The sequence below is a fragment of the Gossypium arboreum genome, chromosome 10 (assembly GCF_025698485.1).
Source record: "Gossypium arboreum isolate Shixiya-1 chromosome 10, ASM2569848v2, whole genome shotgun sequence".
Taxonomy (NCBI): Eukaryota; Viridiplantae; Streptophyta; class Magnoliopsida; order Malvales; family Malvaceae; genus Gossypium; species Gossypium arboreum.
In genome coordinates, this window is record NC_069079.1 from 102,154,440 (window position 1) to 102,175,031 (window position 20,592).

At 34.0% G+C, this 20,592-nt stretch overlaps 1 non-coding gene across 1 annotated transcript; it reads left to right on the forward strand.

Annotated features, from left to right (window-relative positions):
- The first annotated feature begins 9,089 nt into the window (after positions 1–9,089).
- LOC128283211 (small nucleolar RNA R71) lies at positions 9,090–9,195 on the forward strand. Its single transcript, XR_008273553.1, has one exon. It is a non-coding gene; the product is annotated as a small nucleolar RNA R71 (small nucleolar RNA).
- Positions 9,196–20,592: the final 11,397 nt, after the last annotated feature.

Below are 20,592 nucleotides of genomic sequence, written 5' to 3' on the forward strand. Positions count from 1 at the left end.
CTTTGCCTGCCTTATCACCACTAATCTAAGTTTCAAGTAAAACAATAAGGTTAAAATTAAATTCTTTGTAGTACTTTAACAAAACTTTATGAAACCTAAAGTGTCCATAACCTTGACAATCTAAATTATCGATTTAATAATTAAAAAAAAAAGAATGTTAAAACTCACATCACGCAGAATCTTCCGTCAGTTGAACTTGTTCAACAGATTCCATATTAGTTTCACCTTTCGTGATCTCTCTAACCTCCGTTGCCACAATAATTTTCTATACTAGAGAACACCAACTTATTCTCTTCATTCTTAGATCTAAAACTTGGTTCTTCCATTGCTGAATGCATACCTACCTTCAACTCCATAATTTAGATCACACCAACTGATTCCTTAGTTGACATTTCTGCAACACTAGCCATCTTGGAATGCCTTGCTATCTCCAAAGTATCTGATTTTTCACCCAACTCAATTACTTGGTGATTAGACTTATCCAACTTAGTCTCCAAAATAGTTGGTCTAAATCGATTCAATTCATTGGCTTGGAAACCAATTTGGATCACCATCTTGGATCCATTATCAAAGTCTGATAATTTTTTTTTCAAAGATCAATTTCCTATAGAAAATTAATTTTTCAAAAATTTGTGGGATGATTTTCCCCAAAATTTCCCTTTTCAATGCATGCATGCATAATCATTCAATTTTCGCGGTTCAAGTTTAAAAAACCTAGGCTTTGATACTATCGAACATAACCTTCCAACCTAGCCTAGACGTTAGGCTTGAATTTGAAAGATTACATTGGTCACCAAAATGGCACGGTCTGCTAACGATGTTTATAAAATAGTCATTTTAAAACATTTCTTTATCTTGGAAGAAAACTTAGTTAATATCCGATTTATTTATCACTCAAAATTTATTTATAATCTAGCAGCGAAAAAGTGATCTTTACTTTAGTTTTAATAGAAACTTTATTTCATGCATTAATAATTAAAATTCATATTTCATAATTTTAAAAAATATCATGCATGCTATATAAAACCAAACCTAAATCCCATGCCACAGTTAAATCATAAAACAATACAGTTTCTTGAATAATAGAAAATGTGGATAATAAACTTCAAATACTTTAAATAACAAAAACATCTTGAGTTGAGATCCTTCAGATGTCGGATCTGCGTCCTAACTTGGTGGGTTATCTATAAAGATAGAAATAATGGGGGAATGAGCTAAAAAAGCTCAATATGAGTTCAGTTACAAGAAAATTAGTGCAAACGATAGACAAAACATACAGAATAATGACATTTTGAGCAATTTACAATAGCAATTTTAGAATATCGATATTTTAGATTAACTCATCCATATATCATCTCAGTATTATACGTACATCATCTCCAAATTCATAGTACTGTATACACATGTTTTATGAATGTAATGTAGTTTCAGTTTAATAGAAAAGATCCTACCTCATTGCTATACACCATAGTAAGAGTTTCTCAAAACTCATCCATCCCTACACATCACTTTGTGGATTATCCACTAGAAAATTTTCAGATTAACTGCTAGTAGGTTGTGAATGCACAACGCATTTGCAGATAAGAGCTGCCAGAATATTTATGGATGAACCACCAGCGTTGCAAATTATTAGATTGCCAAAAGGTTATGAAAGCACAACATATTTGTAGATAAAATCTTAATCGCGATCTTCATGTGACAGGTTTTAAATATTTATAATGAATCGTTCTTAAAACTAACTATTATTACGATGTAGGCAACTGTACCTATCGAACAGTAGTATAGTTTTAGCAAGACCGGATTGTCGAACCCAAAAGAACTAAAAGTGCTAGTAATGACTGTCTTTTTATTATCTAGCCTAAAAATAAGGTGGTTTGGTTTTAACTAACTAATTAACTAATCTAAGAATTCACAGAGAATGGAATTGGGGGATTACTTTTAGAAAACAATTGAATTAAGACAATACCTAAGGAAAATTCCACCTAGACTGTACTTGTTATTCTGGCTCCGAATCGGACGATTTATTCATTTAACTTGTTCCATAGAGATCCCTAAGTTATGTTATTATCCTTATTCAAGACTAATAACGTCTAATCCCTAGATTGAACAATTGAGACTTTTCTCTAATTAATACTCTAGGGTTGCATTAACTCGATCTATGGATCCCCCTATTAGGTTTCACCCTAATCCGGCAAAATCTTGTCACCGTATCTCTAGGCGCGTAATCAACTCTACTTAATTATGACAAATGTACTCTTAGACAAGGTCTATTCCTCCTCTGAATAAGAGCTTATCTTGAATCAGTATCCTGGGATATCAAAACAAGAATTAAGAACACATAATTAAGAACAAGTTAAATATTTATCATACAATTCAAAAAATAATAACAAGATTCATCTTAGGTTTCATTCCCCTTAGGTATTTAAGGGATTTAGTTCATAACTAAAAAGGAAAACATCTCAGAAGAATAACGAATACAAAACATAAAGAAAACCCAAAACTCTTGAGGGAAGTTGAGGGGAGATCTTCAGTCTTGATGATGAAACCGGCTTCTGAGATGGATCAATCGACTTCCTTCGAGTAATTCCTTCCTTTCTCTCCGTGCCTCTCCTTTTTCTCTTCCTTTAAGGCGTATTTATAGGCTTTAGAATGCCTAAAAACCCTCAAAATTAGCCTTTTTTGAATTGGCCTCAACTTGGGCTCGGCAGGGACACGCTCGTGTGAATCGTGCTTCGAATCTGCCAAATTGACACGGCCGTGTGGTCTACCCATGTGAGGAAGTCCAGGCCGTGTTGATTTCGTACTTTGGCCCATTTTCTCCGTTTTTGGCCCGTTTCTTGTTCCTTTCGCTCTCCTATGCTCTCCTAAGTATAAAACATGAAATTAAGGCATTAGAACTATCAAATTCACCAATTCTAAGGAAAAATCATCCATAAAATGTGTTAAGCATGGGGTAAAAATATGTATAAATTACGGTTTATCAAATACCCCCACACTTAAGCATTTACTTGTCCTCAAGCAAAATTCTCAACTCATAATCAAAATAAATTCTTTTCAACCTATAATTCCTATCGATAATATCTCAAAATAATCCATAGGTGATCATACATTGAAAATTCAACTGAAAGAACATCAAAGTTTCAATCATTCCAAGTTAAGCACTTTATCATGAAAATATAGGTGTCTCCCCTCGTCTAAATAATTACCTTTGATTCAAAATGTCACAGAGTTTCACATCCTCACTAAAGATTCACTCAAATCACTCGAGGTGTTTAAGGACAATAAATGAAGCACTCAATAGTCAATAATGAAAAGTCATTTCCATAGGCTTGCATGAAAATCAAATCTCCACCACTATAAATTGAGATGATACATCAATCAAAAGGTCTTTAGAGGGTTGTAATGTGGCTTTGGTTATGGGGTGTAGTCACAAGCTGAAAGAAAAAGTTAGAATCGAGATTGAATTGAAAAATTTCCTAACTAGAAAAAATAACTAGTCATCAATTGCGTACAACAGAGCTTTTCTCAGAATATGGAATTTAACTTATTTAGCTCAGAAAATTACTACTACTAAGATGTATACACTTTTTTTTTTAGAACAAGTTAAATTACAAAGTAGAATAAAACATAGCTAAGCAACTATTTCAATTCCAATCTCGAAAAAAAATGGGGATCAAATTAATTTAGGGGATTTCAACAATAATGGGTTAAGGGTTAATATTAAGGGTAATACAAGAACTAGCTTGTTAGCTTAACGGGGTTTACTAAGGGTTAATCGTGGAGGTAGGCTTTTCATGGCATGAGTGGGTTAATCCTAAGTGCCTTTCTCATTTTGACATATCAAATCAAAAAGTGTGGTCTTGACATGCATAATCAAGCAAGTTCTAGAATAACAGTTCAATACTGACACACTTAAAGCGATAATAAAAGTGAGCATCAAAGAATTAATAGACGCTCAAAAGGCTCAAAAATCTCGTAAAAATTATGGTTTTTTGATGTTTAAAACTTGTGAATTCCAACTCAAAGTAATACCTAAACTTTGGGGAAGCAACCTAAAATTTTAAATTCCTAAATATCAACTTATCATGATTGATTCTCTAATGTCTTAAAGTTTAAACAATAAATGCATAAATGCCTATGTTTTAATTTAGGATATATCAATCAAAATCATAAATCAATCAAAATTTATCCTAAATATGATATGAGAACTTTTCAAGAGAACAAGGCAGTCATTCAGGGATTTTTCTGATAGTGAAATAAATACTCCCTACACTTAAGATGTACATTGCCTTCAATGTACAAAGATAGATGTATAGAAAAGAATGTCAAAATAAGATAGGGAGAGAAGTGAAACTTCCTGAGTGCTGAATGAATTTCCTTGAACTGGAGTGTCGGAGAATAATCAGCGTGAGGGTAGAGGAGGATACTCCGACGGTGGTAGAGGTTCATTAGTCTGTAAGTCCTGCGCCAAAAGAATATTATATCTAGTGGTAGCTATGTTCGTGGTCAAGCAGGACATGGCAGTTGTGGAGAACCTTTCCCGGTGGAGTTTTTAGTTCCTATGTGATGATGAGCTTAGGAGCTCTATATAACTGTGACAGAATCAGGAACTTTTTAGGGGGCATAAATAAGAATAATTACTCTGAATGAAATAATCGATATTGATAAATATAAAATAAAATTCTAAAATCTAAGAAAAATAATAAAAAATAAGTTTTAATAAAATTTAAAAACATAAAATAATAAATAAATGTTTTTAAACATCTTCATCGCTGGATGGCTCGCGAGGTGGGACTAGCGATGAGATGTGGAGGTGCTGACAAATCTACTGTAGAGTAGCATCAATATTGTCAAATTATTGAAAACACTACTGCTCGAATCGAGTGAGGTGCTCAGAAATGTCAGCATATGAAGCTGCCATATGAACTGGACGAGAGGATGGTGATGGCTGAGATGGTGGGTCCTCGTGCTGTGGAGGGATATCATTAGGAATATCCTCGTAGGCCTCCTCCTTGGTAGATTGGGTGAGACGATATTGAAGAGGGTAGGTTCCTCGGCGCTTTTCACTAATCCTCATGCTAAGCATGCTCGAGATGCCTTGTGGAGACATCTGTCCAATGAGGGTTAAAGATGATTCTTGGGCCGCGGTGCTGAGAAGCCCGAAGTGTCGAGCCAACTGAATAACATAGAGGCCAATGGAGATGACCCCTTTCCTATGCCGCTCCGTCTGGTGCTAAATCGCGAGTGCGATGAAATATGCAAGGTCGATGATGTGCCCGTGCGACATACACCATAAAAAGTAGGCGTCGTGAATGTTGATGACACTGGTGCTCTCTCCCCTTCTTGTAATCGTGTGAGCCAAAATGGCGTGTAGGTACCTCAGAGATAGAGGGAGAGCCGATGCCTTGGAGCGACTAGGATTGTAGGTGGCCCCACCTGATACTAGTGCATCCCAGCACCGTAAAGGAGAACGATGGATGTTTTTATTGAGAGCATGTAAGTCATTCTCCTTCTTGAATTCCTCCGTATATAAACCCAGTACAGTACCGAATTCTGGAACGGTGAGCTGGCGGACTAATCTGCCTAGGCGAAATTGCACCGTGCCGGGATCATTGTAGTTCGTCATTACGGTCTAAAGATGAAATGTGGAGCATAATTCCATCGTAAGCTTGAGATACGTCGGCTCAATGATCCCAAAGAAAAGCTCCCAATGGTCGGTGGTTAGGAGGGCCCGAATCGCATCAGCCAACTGAACATGTTCTATTGTAGCCCAGTCGATGCAGCGGCCTTAATTAAAGATTAGACTCGGAGTATTTGGAAGAGTTCTTCTTGGGGCCCAATGGGGAACCTCATGAAAGGGTGGCGAACTTCCGCAATAGTACCTAAGAAAGATGATGCTCCCTTCTTTTTCTTTAAAATAGGGACATCGGCCTTTTTACCACGTGAGGATGACATGGTACCTGCAATTATAAAGGAGAATAATAGTAGGTAAATGAATTTGAAAAGCCATTAATTTGAACTAACAATTTTAGCCAAAATTACTAATACTAATTAAACTCAGCCAACATAATTATTTTGATAGCATAATTTCGTGACATTGGCATTGTAAGGGCATGAGAATGGGCATCGAATTTCATGGAAATATAAAGATCATAAATTTGGCACATGGCATGAGTTGTAATGGTAAATTACAAAAAACAATTGAAATTTATGAATATTGATTTAGAATAGGTGAATAAGGCATGAGAGTTTCATAAAAATATGTCATGGGAAATGAATGATAACTAATCTTAAAAGAAATGAAACTTGAATGATAGCATAGTGTGAGATACATGAAGATTATAGCATTAAAAATACGTGGAGTTAAAGGTAAAAGAGTGAAGAAACGTTAAAAAATGAAAGAATAAGCGTCAGGAATGAAGTTAAAAGTGGCGCACAGGCGTGGCGGGGAGGGCGTGTGGACTTGCAACGACTAAGGTTAGGGTTTTTGGGTGAAGAAGACAATGAATAGTGCAGCCTATTTATAGATTTTGGGGCACATGACCAGGTAACACGCCCGTGTTCCCCAATTTCAGCCCGTGTGATTCGCAAATTTTGAGTTTGAGCACGTTTAACATTTAGTACATGCCTGTGTTCCTTGGATGTGTGGGTGCATACAGTCGTGTTGCACGACCGTGTCTGGCATTGTTTGCTTCTCCCATGCCCATGTATGTAAACTCACGCCCGTGTCAATCTAACGGGTTCAACCACGGGTGCTAAACATGGGCGTGTCACACGTCCGTGCTGTTTTAATAGGTTCACCCATGGTTCTTCCATACGGGCGTGTCGCACGCCCGTGTTGTTTTGGCAGATTCGACCACGGCCATGTTGCACAGCCGTGGCATTTTATCGTAGCCCGTGTTTGGAAAAATCGTTGCCCTATTTTCACACGGCCCTAAGCACGCCCGTGTGCTTGGCCGTGTCTCTGTGGAAAACCTGTATTCAAGAGCTCCGTTAATAAGTTAGGTGTTGAAGACTAAATTTTAAAGAAGTTAATACAATTAGTGCTCGGGTTGCCTCCCGAAAAGTGCTTATTTATAGTCTAAGCTTGACTTACCTCTCCATTGAATGGTCATGGTGGTTCGAGGGGTTTATACTCCTCATTCCTGCTATTATTCTCATCAAAATAAGGTTTTAGACGGGTGTTGTTTACCTTAAAAGTGCCGAACTTGGGATGACTTACCTCGACTGTACCAAATGGGAAAATGCTAAGTACTGTAAGAGGGATTTCTTCATTCGGTGTGGTAGTGACAATGTGAGGATCTGCAACATCTAATAAGACTGTATCTCCAACCTTAAGTTGATGTGGGAATGTGTTGAGCTTGTTCTGGCGTAGTTCTGGTTTATCATGAATTCTTGGTTTATGCGTCCGCAATTCATCTAGCTCCTTGATTTGTAGCCTTCGTTCTTCATGAATAGGTCCTCTACCATTGCTTGAGAATGGCTCATATACTTCCTTCAAACTCATTTCCTGCAAAGTAGGTTGCACCATATTGTCAGTTTTAGTAGAATGGGTTAAACAGTCACCTTCAATTTTTGATGTGTTGCCAGAATTGCGAGCTTGAAGGGTGATTGTTTCGTCTCCCACACGGAGTGTGAGTTCACCTGTGCCAACATCAATGATTGTTTTAGCAGTTGTTAAAAAGGGCCTTCCTAGAATTAAAGGAGTGTTGCTATCCTCTTCTATGTCTAGAACAATGAAGTCCACGGGAAACATAAATTTATCGATTTTAACTAGCACATCTTCAATAATAACCCTAGGAAATCTTATAGTTTTATTTGCTAATTAAATGCTCATCCTAGTCTGTTTGGGTTTCCTAAACCCTAATTGTTTGAACATTTTGTAGGGCATGATGTTAATACTAGCCCCTAAATCAGCTAATGCATTATTAACATCTAAACTACCAATTAAGTAAGGAATCGTAAAACTCCCTAGATCTTTTAGTTTGTTAGGTAGTTTATTTTGGAGAATAGTTGAGCAAACTGCGTTTAGCTCCACATGCGATACCTCGTCCAACTTCTGCTTATTGGCTAATAGCTCCTTTAAAAATTTAATTGCGTTTGGCATCTATGATAGAGCTTCAATAAATGTTAAGTTAATGTGTAATTTTTTTAAGAGTTTAAGGAATTTACCAAATTGTTCATCTGAGCAGTCTTTCCTTGTCGCGTTGGGGTATGGCACACGAGGTTTATATTTGACATTCACTGATTTGTTTTTATTATAACCTACCTCACCTTGACCTCTGCTTACCATAGTTTCTTGCCTCGATTCTGGCTCAGGATCAATGAATCCTTCTTCATCTTGAACATTAATCGCGTTGAGTTGTTCTCTTGGGTTGGGTTCAATATTACTTCGCAAGCTACCTTGTGGTCGTTCGGAAATTAGTTTGGAAAGCTGACCTATCTGAGTTTCGAGCCCTTGGATCGACGGTTATTGATTTTTAAGTGCTGTCTCGGTGTTCTGGAAATGGGTTTCTAACATCGAGATAAATTTAGACAGCATCTCTTCAAAGTTCGGCTTCTTCTCTTGTTGGTAGGGTGTTTGTTGGAAGCCTGGAGGATGTTGTGGTCTTTGACTTCCCTGACCGCCCCATGAGAAATTTGGGTGGTTCCTCTAACTTGCATTGTAAGTGTTACTATATGGATTGTTTTGAGATCGAGGATTATTACCCATGTAATTTAACTGCTCATTATCCATGTTGTGGCCATAAGGTTGGTATTCCGAATTGCTTGATCCACCTCCACTTCCTTCGCACTGCATTACTGGGTGAACCTGTGAAGAACTAAGAAAACCATCAATTTTCTTATTCAAGAGTTCTACCTGATTAGAGAGCATGGTGACCGAATCGGCATTAGAAACATCGGCTATTTTTGTTGGTTTTGTTCTCATGACTTGCGACTGATACTTATTCAGTGTCATCTCCTTTATAAACTCATAAGCATCTTCAGGTGTTTTATTATTGATGGTTCCGCCAGCAGCTGCGTCAACCATTTGCCGAGTCGAAGGATTCAGGCCATTATGGAACGTTTGAACCTGAAGCCAAAGCGGTAACCCATGGTGAGGGCACCTTCTCGTAAGTCCTTGTATCTCTCCCATGCATCGTAAAGAGTTTCTAAGTCCATCTGCACAAATGAAGAGATATAATTACTTAATTTGGCAGTTTTAGCCGATAAGAAATATTTTAATAGAAATTTTTCGGTCATTTGTTCCCAAGTAGTGATTGACCCTCGTGGTAATGAGTTCAACCACTGTTTAGCTTTGTTCTTCAATGAAAAAGGGTACAACCGAAGACGAATGGCATCATCAGAAACACTATTAATTTTAAATGTATCGCATTGTTCTAAAAAGTTTGCTAAGTGAGCGTTGGGATCCTCATCCTGCAAACCATCAAACTGAACAAATTGTTATATCATTTTAATAGTGTTAGGTTTTAGTTCAAAAGTATTTGCAGCTACAGCAGGTCTAACTATGCTCGATTCAGTTCCTGTTAAAGAAGGTTTAGCATAATCATACATAGTACATGGAGCAGGATTTTGATTAACCGCAATTACAGGAGGTAGCTGATTGTCTTGGTTTTCAGCCATCTCTTCGGTTGGGGGTCGAGTATCGTCCTCTTGCTCGTTCTCTGTGTATCTTAAGCTTCGCCTTATTTCTCTTTGGTTTCTGCGAATTGTGCGATCGATTTCTTCGTCAAAAAGTAGTGGTCCTGACGGGTTTCTTCTAGTCATAAACTATAAAAACCTGCCAAGAGAAAGAAAAAGTAAATCAATAAATAATAATAATAAATTAAATTAAATTAAATTGCAAGAAAAATAAATGGCTAAAGTAATAAAAATTGAGCGTTCCTAATATCTTAGTTCCCCGGCAATGGCGCCAAAAACTTGATCGCGATTTTCATGTGACAGGTTTTAAATATTTATAATGAATCATTCTTGAAACTAACTATTATCACGATGTAGGCAAGTGTACCTATCAAATAGTAGTATAGTTTTAGCAAGACTAGATTGTCGAACCCAAAGGAACTAAAAGTACTAGTAATGACTGTCTTTTTATTATCTAGCCTAAAAATAAGGTGGCTTGGTTTTAACTAAGTAATTAACTAATCTAAGAATTCACAGAGAATGGAATTGGGGGATTACTTTTGGAAAATAATTGAATTAAGACAATAACTAAGGAAAAATCCATCTAGACTGTACTTGTTATTCTGGCTCCGAATCGGACGATTTATTCATTTAACTTGTTCCGCAGAGATCCCTAAGTTATGTTATTATCCTTATTCAAGACTAATAATGTTTAATCCCTAGATTGAATAATTGAGACTTTTCTCTAATTAACACTCTAAGGTTGCATTAACTTGATCTATGGATCCCCCTATTAGGTTTCACCCTAATCCAGCAAAATCTTGTCACCCTATCTCTAGGCGCGCAATCAAATCCGCTTAATTATGACATATGTACTCTTAGACAGGGTCTATTCCTCCTCTGAATAAGAGCTTATCTTGAATCAGTATCTTGGGATATCAAAACAAGAATTAAGAACACATAATTAAGAACAAGTTAAATATTTATCATACAATTCAAAAAATAATAATAAGATTCGTCTTAGGTTTCATTCTCTTTAGGTATTTAGGGGATTTAGTTTATAACTAAAAAGGAAAACATCTCAGAAGAATAACGAATACAAAACATAAAGAAAACCCAAAACTCTTGGGGGAAGTTGAGGGGAGATCTTCAGTCTTGATGATGAAACCGGCTTCTGAGATGGATCAATCGACTTCCTTCGAGTAATTCCTTCCTTCCTCTCTGTGCCTCTCCTTTTTCTCTTCCTTTAAGGCGTATTTATAGGCTTTAGAATGCCTAAAAACCCTCAAAATTAGCCTTTTCCGAATTGGCCTCAACTTGGGTTTGGCAGGGATACGCCCGTGTGAATCGTGCTTCAAATCTGCCAAATTGACACGGCCGTGTGGTCTGCCCGTGTGAGGAAGTCCAGGCCGTGTTGATTTCGTACTTTGGCCCATTTTCTCCGTTTTTGGCCCGTTTCTTGTTCCTTTCGCTCTCCTATGCTCTCCTAAGTATAAAACATGAAATTAAGGCATTAGGAGCATCGAATTCACCAATTCTACGGAAAAATCATCCATAAAATATGTTAAGCATAGGGTAAAAATATATATAAATTACGGTTTATCAAATCTGCTAGAAAATTTGTGGATGAACCATTAGAGTTGTAGATTGTTAAACTGTAAAAACTTCCTCCTTTTATAATGTCCCACCCCATGCAGTGCAGTATGGCATTCTAGTAACAATTCAATACAAAAACAGTAGACATGCTTAACATGTATTCGATTTAATAGAAGTAGTATGCATGCTTAACATGCAATCAATAATTATTGGGAATGTGCTAATATTGTAGTAAACATGTAATTATTTTTTTATTTATTTGAATGATGAATAAATAAATAAATTTAATTTCACATTTCACTATTATGTCTTTTGTATTTTTGTCTTTTATATTTTACATGTATAGCGAAATTGTGACAAGCAAATATTAGCTCATTGATTGTCTAAGTTCAATATAAAGATAAGTGGCATTGTAAGAATGTTTATATTGCGAGAAAGACAACTTACTTAAGTAGATAATCTAAATAAGTTCGTAATCCTGTAAAGAATCGAAGTAAGCATTTTATTCAAATACTGAGAAAGATTATTATGTCATTTACAATTCCAATTGGGGAGATGACTAGTCTTGGCTATTGGAGCAGTTGACTCCACGAGTAGAGACATATATGTATTCATTAGTAGAATGGAACATTGGACTGGACCCAAGATGAATTAACTCTGAATCCATTTGTGAATTAATTCACTTGTGACGTTCATGGTGTGATTTACTAAATCTTGAGTTAGTCACTGACCATGCGTATGCAACTCATGTGTTTTGATATAAGTGGAGGCTTATGCTTTAAAGATGATCGAGCCTATAGCCGGTATGTTGGGTACATGACTTGTGTATGGCATGGCTTTACTAGCAACAGTAGAATTCATAGCTCAATTAAAGAGTTAATGATATCCTCTCATTGGTATTGTATGGATTGATAAATATGGAACATGGCCACGGGTTACTTGTTCTCGAATGAGCAATTTATCATAGTCATTTGTTAACAATGATAATATTAATCATTAAAAAGACACAATGGTGACAATGAGATAAAATAGGATTGTATTGAGTGAACGGATTTAACTCAAAGTAATCAAAGATATCATATGAAGGTAACACACATATGACGAGGTTATTGGACAAATCAGTTGGATGAATTGCTTCTGTAAATAGTATATAATAAGGAGTTCTCAATCATGGTACTTCTTGTGGACTTACTCTATGAATAAGTAATTGCGAATTGTTGGAACGATGCTTCCAGACATAAATGAATTTATCAGAGCCTAATTGTATATGTCTGGTTGGTCCCTCTGCTGGCTCAACAAAAATTCGATCGGACTGTATTTGAATTAGAAGAAAATTTTACGACTTTGAAAATAATTTAATTGAGTCGATTTATTCGATGTGGAATTAAATTAGGTGTCGTGAGATTGTTCAACTAGAGAATTTGATTAAAGAATTTTCTTGAAAAATTAAATTGGAAAATCTAATTGATTTTTGGAAAAATTAATTTTGATCAAGTAAAATTAAATTAATCAAATTAATTAAAATTAATATGATATTTTTGGAAATTAATTTTCAAGTCAGACAATTTACCCAATGGGTAATTGAACTTGAAAATTGGATTTGAAATCGTAAATTGGGCCTGGGAGCCCAAAACTGAGACCAAGACCCAAAAACTAGTCAAACCAAGTTCGGTATATGAAACCGGGTCGACAGCCTAACAGGTGGCTAGACTGGAATGATTAGGTAGTCACTGACCCAGAACAAACCGATAGCAGATGAACCAGCTCAAGGTGCCATACGAGTGTCGCACCTGCACCACCGAACACAACGATGCTGGTAGTTGCGACGGCGTCGTCCCGATGGCCGGCGACAATTGGTCTTCGGAGGTTGAGTAGTGGAAGAGTTACACTCCTACTAGGACTCTGCTAGAGAATTTGATTTCAGATTAACTATTTCAAAAATAATATTATTTTAATAGTTTAATATTAAATTAAATTTAATACTTATCTTAATAGTATTTTATTAATTAATATTAAGTGATTATCTTAATATTTAATTTAATTTAATGTTTATCTATTATTTTAATAAGTTTTAATATTAAATTTAATCTAATTTTATCTTGATAAATATTATAATAATTTAATATTAAAATGATTAAGTTTAATTATAATTGAACTCTCTAAACTCTCCCTATATAAAGAGAGCCTTGGGTTATTGTTCGAGAGAAAGTTGTAGAGAGAAAATTCTCTAAAGAGATTATTACAAAAAATTTCTAGAGATATTTTTCTGATTTACAACTTGACCTAAAAGTTTTGAGAAATTGTGAAATTACCCCATTGATAATTTTTGTGAAAAATTTTCTAATTCGAAGCGTGCCCACACTCGGCAAACGTGAGCTTGAGGATAGCAAAGAAGACTACTTGGTCAAAGCGCTCATCCTAGATGAATCGAAAATGTACAATTTTGAATATGTGTTTATTACTTTAGATATCACAACCAAGATCTTTTTTGGAAAAAAAATTTAAAACTCTACTTTTTCCTTAATTTTTTTTCTGCCGCGTTTTCCAAACTCATTTTTCCAACAATAATACAATAGCAGAATTTAACAGTAGTAGCTTTTCAAAAATACAGAGAAAATGGGCATTTATCATTCACATATCATGCACACAACAACAGTAATTCAGTCAATTAGATCATGGATTCCAAAATGTTCATATATCAAAGACTCAACTAAGTGAAATAAAACTCTAAAAACAGTTCAGAGAATACCACGGACTAAATTATACTTGACATAAATTTCTGGAAAAATTGTATAATAGGGGACACACAGCTGTGTGTAAAGTTTACATAGCCGAATGGTCAAGTTGTATAACAGATTGCAGTCGTGTGACAATTGCAAAAATTAACCTACAGGGGAGACATGGTCGTGTGGCAAGCCACATGGAAGGGTTGTGGTCATGTGGTTCACGAACTAGCCTAGGGTTTCAAAGGTATATGGTCGTGGGGGGATGTGGTCCACATGCCCATGAGGGAGACTATGTGGCCTTATTCCTAGACACAATTTGCCCCGATTCACTTGGAAAAGATGACACACCTTTCACTAGGAGCCTGATCGACGTTCCTTACGATCAAATCTGATCCGATGCATCTAAAACAGGTCCTTCAAATGACATTTATACACGAGTTAATAATTGATTTCAAGATTCATCATGGTTATCGAAAGATTTGTCAAGAATAAAAAAAGATTGTTTAATTGAAAGTAGAGTTAGCACCGGATAGAAAAATTACAAAAATTCAGGATCTAAACTTTGGAACGAGATGTGCATACTATTTCTTGGCAAGGATCAGAATGCTATGACTTCAATTACAAAATCGGTAGAAGAATAATTGAAGGAGAATGACTTGATTCGGGAGAAGCAAAATAATCAGTAGTAGTTTAGTTGAAAAATATGATATAGAGAATAGGAAAAGAGAAGAAAAAAAAAAAGAAATAGGAAGGGGAATTTCTATTGGGAATTGAAAAGGGCAATTTGTGAATTCTATTAGGAAAAAATTGGTTAAATGCCTAAGGCTTGTGTGTCACTTGTAATTTTCCCAAAGCTGGCCAAATTTCAAAACAAAATGGAAGGAAGCTGGCCGAATTTCAAAACAAAATGGAAGGAAGGGCGTGGCTTGAAACTAAAAACATAAGGGAGGAGAACTAATACTTAATCGTTAGACTATTACCTATTTTTTATTAAGTTTTATCCCAAAAAATATATATTTTAATGTGATTTTTGTCCTAAGTTACTGAAAATAAAAGAAAAAAAAAAGAAAAGGGAAAAAAGCTACTTGAACTTCAATTCTTTAGGGAGGGTACTAACTTCTTAACCAACAAACTTATTCAATTTTCTTAATTATTTCAGCTAACCTTTTATATTTTAAGGCATGACACGATATGTAATAATAATTAAAATAATAATATCTCTATTGTATTCTCATTATATTTTTATATATAAAACGTTTCAGATTTATATAACTTACTTTCAAATAAATAAATTTATATATATTAATAATCCATTTTACATGAAGTTTAGATATTTGTTCTATTTAATTTTTTGACAAGATATTTTAATTATTTGATTTTTTGTCATATTTTAATTTTCATAATCTGCATAATAATTTTCAAATAATTTGATTATTGTATTTTATTTTTCAATAACTGAATCATTATATTTATCAATATAATATTTAAAATTTTAATTTGTTTTTATTCTAACAGGCTACATAAAATTGAAAAGAGATTACACCATGAATTAAACAGTTCGCCCATATCTGTTAGATTCCCTTTTCCCATATCTAAGGGCATGAACCCTTCCTTTTCCAGGTGGTTAAATTTCAATTTCAATCACTGTACCATATCTCAAATTTGAGTGGTAATTTTATACTTTTAAGTTTTAACATAATTTAGTAACTCAATATTAATAATATTATAAAATATTTTATTCTAATTAAAATATTTATGTGAATTTTAAGAATTGTTAATATTATTAAAATTTTTTGTAAAATTCAATTTATTACAATACCAATTTTTATCACGTGATTATTGAGCGAGTGCTTTTTAAATTTTAGAATGTTACTTCAATAAAAATAATAGAAAAATTAACAATGTTAACAATTAGATTTAAAATTTTAAATTAAAAATTAGAGGGACTAAAATTTTAAAATAAAATATAAAAACTAATTCTAAATATACAGAGGAGCACATCGTAAAATGTGAAAAAATAACAAATTGGCAAAACATTTGATTTTTTAACAAAGAACAACGTGATATGAATTGTTAAGACACATAAACTAACTATATTATCTGGCAAAATTGATGAAAGTTAGTATAATAATAAGACACATTGTACTCTCAATGAAAAATATAAGTTTAAATTTAGAAAATAATATTATTAAAAAACAAATGGAAGACTAAATTAAATATGAATGGTTAAGAAGGCAGGTAGTGGGAACTTGGGAATTAAATGATGCTAGATATTTGAAGCAATATATTGTTGATTTTGAGTTTGAGTGAGGAAATTTGGCTATGATTTTGGAGCCTTAAATATAATATGTAATAAATGCACGTTCCTACCTTTACAGTGAAACAAACACCTACATCCCTTTTTCTAATGCATAATTATGGATTTTGAGTTTAATGTTGAATTTTCAAACAATTTTTTGTTAGCAACTTATTAGACAAATTATTGCATTATAGATTGGGAAGCATAGCATTGAACTTTAAATCTGAGGAGCAATGCAAGGGTATTGAAAGTGACTACTACTTCCTTCAAAAATAAATCAACAGTCGTTATAATAATAAATGAAGAAAACAAAGTTTGGAAGAGATTGTTTAATGTAATTATCAGATATTAAAAAAATATAAACACCTAATGTTGATTCAATCCTTTACTTGTTATCAACAACCACAAACAACACCAGCATAATTGATTATCAAAGCTAAAAACAAAATTACGCTAAGGTTATAAAAATAATTATTGAATTATTCGAAAGATTTTATTTATGTCACTAAATTATTAGGAATTTTTTATTTAAGTCATTAGGTTATTAAGATTTTTTTTTAAAATTCAATTAGTAAACCCCAAGCAATAATTTGAAGATTGGTACAATAGATCAGCATCCATCCACTAGTAGAACATACTTTAGATCCAAATTAATTTGACAATCCATGTCGAAGATCAGAGAATAAAATTGTTTGGATTTTAGTTTGTAGATTTGTAATATTTAAATCTATTTCATGATAATAAAAAACTAAACTATAGAATAGAAGAGGAATGTGCTTTCAATTGGTACAAATTGTATGAATAATGAAAGTCATATATAAGTTATTTTAACAACTCAGTGGTTCAAATGAAAAATTTTAAATAATTCACTAATCATTTTGTAGCCTTTTGAAGTTAAGTAGCCAAAACGTAAATTTACTAATAATTTAATGACTTTGGGTTAGACTTATCCATGGTACCGCTTGAAAAGTGGAAGGGCTTGGGCAAAAATATAGACCCATTTCCTAAACAAGTCGAACTTGGGGTAAACTTTTTTTTTCCCAAGTCTGCCCGAATTTGAAAAAAAAAAACTACTACTTTTTTCTTATTATTTTGCCGTTTTTTCATTATTTTGCTATTATATTGCTACTATTTTGTTGTTATTGTTTGGATATTGTAGAACTCTTGTTTTATTATTAATTTTGCAACTATTTTAGAGGTATTTGCCTGCTAAGTTGCACTTATCTTAGTGTTGTAATAGCCCATTTTTGCCCGGCCCATTTCAGTATTTAAAATAATAAACCCCCAAAAAATAAAAATAAAACAAAGTCCAAGTCCAGTACAAAATTACAAACATATAATTTGGCCCAATCGGAATGGCCCATTACTTGAAAGGATTTAAGGTCCCATCTATAAGCTTGACTCATATGGAAATATAATCTTTAAGGATATGCAATTTTAGATATGATATGCAATCTTGAAGATATGATCTTGTAATCTTGGAGATTTAATTTGTAGATATCCTTTAATCTTAACCGTTGATGTAATTGATCTGTACCGTTGGATTTGGGGAGGCTCAACTATAAATAGAGGCCTCTCCCTTCATTGTAAATCACTTGAGTTTTGGAAAGCAATAAGAATTCTCGAGAGCATTCATTCAAATTTCTCTCCCTCTTGCGTTCTTACTCTCTGTGGTTTGTTCTTATTTTATTCTTCGTCTATCTTAGTTTTTCAACATTTTTTATTTTAATTTCTTCATTTTCCAAATATGTATATTTATTCCTATCTTTTATACATTTGATTATGTATTTTATATATTATAATATTTAACCTTTTATATAGTTTATTTTCAAATATATATTTTCTATGCATGTATATATATTATATTATCATTTCATGTATTTTGAACTATTGCATTATATTTTTATAATTTGTAAATGTTCTATTTATTCATTTTTTAGTGTATGTCATTTATCTTATTTGTGCATAGTTTCATTTTTTTATATGCTATGTTTAATTATTTTTTATGTGCTATTTTATGATATATATCGTTGTATAATTTTTGCATGTATTATGTTTTTCTTTTAGTTTACTCATGTTTTTATTTGTTTATTATCTTATATTTACCCTAGTATGATTTTTTTCATTAAACGTATGTTAATGTTATTTAGTTTTGTCTTAATGATATTATTTATGTTTGTATGGAAATGTTAGAATATTTTGTACATATATGCTTCATGATGCATTAATATGTCATCCTAAAACGTCATTTAAAATAATATTCCAAGGTTTTTTTAAAAAAATAAAAATAAAAGGCAATGCTTGATGTTTGGAAACTTCGGGAAAGGTAGTGCCCTAACTTACTGGGTTGCGACTTTTCTCATTGAATTCGAATAGTCAAGCACCCTTCTAAGTGATTTTGAGTTTTCAAAACTTAAACAATTATTTCGAGATTTCAAAACATAGTGTCCTAACTTACTGGATATGGCGTTTTGTTGTTTCGAGATAGAAATTTTCGAAAGACGAGCTTAGTTTCGAAGGTTTTAAAATGTTGTGTCCTAACTTACTGGATGTGATGTTTTGACTCGTTTAAAATAAGTGAGCCTTAATTTTCAAAATTGAGACATTCTAATTAAAAGAGGTTTGCATCTTAAAACCTTCAAATTTCCGACATTAAAGACACTTGATAATCAATTAGGTACCAATTTTTGGGCGTTATGAGGGTGCTAACCCTTCCTCATACGTAACCGACTCCCGAATCCGTTTTCTCGACTTTCGTAGACCAAAATTAATGTTTTAAAACAAAATATTTTATAAGGTGATCCAATCACACCTAAAAAGATTGGTGGCGACTCCCATTTTTGTTTTTCTTAAATTCGATTCCCATTTTCCAAAACTCGATTTAAAAATGGTTTTGACAGCTTGGCGACTCCGCTGGGGACTAATAAGAGAGTCAAGCCGTGTAATTGATTATCTCTTGTCTTAATATCGGAAATTAAAAATTTTAAAATTTAATCCTCTTTACATTACATGTGTTTGTATTATTGCATGCTATATTCTGATACGCATTGCATTTACATGACCGTTGTGGTCACACCCTTAAGTGGGAGTGAGAAGCTACGCCTTCGTGAGGTTTTCGCCTCCGTGCAGGATAGCGGATCACTTTCGGGATACATCCGTACCTATGGTTTCGTGAGATTTTCATCTCTGTGTAGCCATAGGGAAATGTATTCCCCTGAACTGAACTCAATTCAAATGAGCCTATAATGGGTGAGGATCGAGGAATCTGCTGGTTCGGGTACCTCAAACTTTGAGAAACAAACCACAAATAGAAAAATCGAAAGAGCTCAATATAGATAGAATTATACTTAGGTTATCTTTGTGTTTATTAATATCATATGATACTGACTGTTTTCTTTCTTTTGTGCATGTCATTTTGCATTTAAAAGGTATCGATTCACGGTCAGTTTCTAAGTTAGAAAGTTTTATTATGAAGAACGGACTTCTTGATAGAATGGAGGGCAACGTTAACATCCATAAATGGTCAAAGCAAATGCTGAAGGATACACATCAGAATTATGGGGTTACACTCGCATCAGCGTGGCGCAAAATAATCTCTAGGAGTTAAAGGAAATATGGGATCAATGGAGTAATGAAGCCAAGCAGTTGTTCTACAATAACTAAGGGGACTTGCAGTATTTGCTTGACAGGAGGATAGATGAGCAATTCAAAGTGAGTGTGGGAGTATTGATGGACACTTCTACCATTATAGCATTTCTCTTTCATATGAAAACGGTTGCCATGTGGAGGGTAAGGGTATTGGAAGGAAAGTTATTGATAGAGTGCATGAGACCTACAAAAATGAGTTGGATGGAAAGAATTTTTGTTTATGATGGTAAAAAGCTCGTTTACTATAGGACCACTACCAAACAACAAGCTTGAGTTTACTGTTGTACTTATCAGAAATAATGGAAATGTAAGCCCCGATGGCCTGGATAGCTTAAGTAAGCGTGAAAAAAAGCGATTAAAGAAGACCGTATCATACAAAGACCTTTAGAGATTAGCTATGCTGCGAAGGTACCGAGGCAGGATGCTTTGCGTGGGTAGAAATCTGAAAGCTCTTAAGAAACATTAAGGATATAGGATATTATTTTAAGATAACACACTGCAGAACAGGATACCTACTTGTTCGCTAATCTATCTCAAAATAATCAGAACAACTCCACAGGTATTGGAGGAGGTGTCCCTAGTTGCACGAATTACCCCACAGATGAGGTCTTAGCTCAAACTTAGGAGGCAGCTGATTATTTACAGATATTGGCGGTACAGGCTGACATATTGAGCACCAATACGAGATACAATCAGATCGTG